Raw genomic sequence first — 1,726 nt, forward strand, 5'->3', positions numbered from 1 at the left:
ATCAATACACATAACAATCTCATTTATCAGTCGCGGCAATTGGGTGTGAAAATATACATTATTCCTTTCAAAACATTTCTCTTTCTCGGGAAGACAAATGGATTGCGAAACTAATACATGTCCGGGTTGCAGGATACATTGTTTTGCGAAATACTGACAAATTACATTTACTCCCACTCCTCCTTCTTATGGAATGTCTTTTTTCTTCTTCTTTCTAAATAAACTGGATAACCGAAGTGAACATATTTTATTTATATTCTTCATATATTTTTGTCTGGCGCTTATTCTTAAAACGTTTAAATGAAGAAATAATTTTGGGTGAAGCGAAATTTCCTTGTAATTTATTTGGAATATCTTTAAATACAAATACTTAGTATACAAAACAAAAGGTTTCCTTTACACACAATCTTTTTTGTTAAACATCTACTGTATCTCAGTTAAGAAATACTAAATAAACTTCTTATTAAATGTAAGATCTAACACCGATTCATAAATTAAAAGTCAGCCATTGTTTCGAAGTATTATAAATAAATAAAATTCATTAAACATTCTAGTATGTAACTTCTCCTAAAAAACGATATATAAAATGCAAAACACAACAATCATTTAAGTTGAAAGAGCAAAAAGTTGTCAGAAATCTGAAAAAATGACAAGTGTGCTTTAGCTTAAATGCTATGACTCATTATGTTTCAAGCCTTACCAGAGACTGTTTTGATGATATTGAACACGGAACGAGCTTTCTAAAACCGCAAACGCTATCCGAGTATCATTAAAACATGGAATATACATTTCCAAAACCACAAATATATTAAAACCCATTTACGGTCACAGAATTCTGTCTAAACCTTCTTTGAACTTGATTCATTGCAATGTGTGTGTGTGTGTCTATATATAGGGCTAGGTATACATTTGGTTTCCATGAGATATTCTAATACGTTTATGGAAAGTTACATGAAAAAAGTTTGTCTTTTACTGTTTTTTATGTAGTAATTTCTTTTCGAAAAACAAAAAAGACAAAAGGTCAATTTCATACCGATAAAGTTAATTCAAAAATGTAAAATAGGTATAAATGATGACAGGCAAGGACTGTTTTATTAAGGTAAAAACTCATTGTGAAAATAAAGTGATAACAACATCTAAGGTGGTGTTATGAACTTGGTCGCCTTCAGTTCATAATAAAAGTTACACTGTACAAACTGAAACTTGACTGTTGCTAAGGTAACTAGAATATAGGTTGTTAATTACATTTGAAACTGAGTTACTTTAGATTTTTCTTTCTTTCTCAAGTAAAGGTGTAATAAGATAATTTACGTAAAAATCTAAATATATAAAGATTACACACTGATATGATATCACTTGCTACAAAGCTTTTCCAGTAATATAATAGTAAAATTACTGGTACGTCTAAAGAGATACATTCCATCTACTCCGTTTCTTTAACGAGACAGAACAATAGGGAAACGGAATAAATGTAGCTGATTCACTCGGTTGACTATCGAAAACTTGTATATCCCTACCGACACGAGTCAAAGACCAGGTCATCGTGTTTGTAGACTAACATTCAAAATTTCATCGAACTACTGTTTTAAGATTGTATGTCAATAAGTTTGGTATCAAATTGTAAATTATAATTCAAATTTTAGTATTTTACATTAGTTAATTTCTTAATTTAAAAGTTAATATTAACAAAATCCCAAATATCGATTTTTGTGTGTCACATGGTATG

Source organism: Limulus polyphemus, unplaced genomic scaffold (genome assembly GCF_000517525.1).
Source record: "Limulus polyphemus unplaced genomic scaffold, Limulus_polyphemus-2.1.2 Scaffold807, whole genome shotgun sequence".
Lineage (NCBI taxonomy): Eukaryota > Metazoa > Arthropoda > Merostomata > Xiphosura > Limulidae > Limulus > Limulus polyphemus.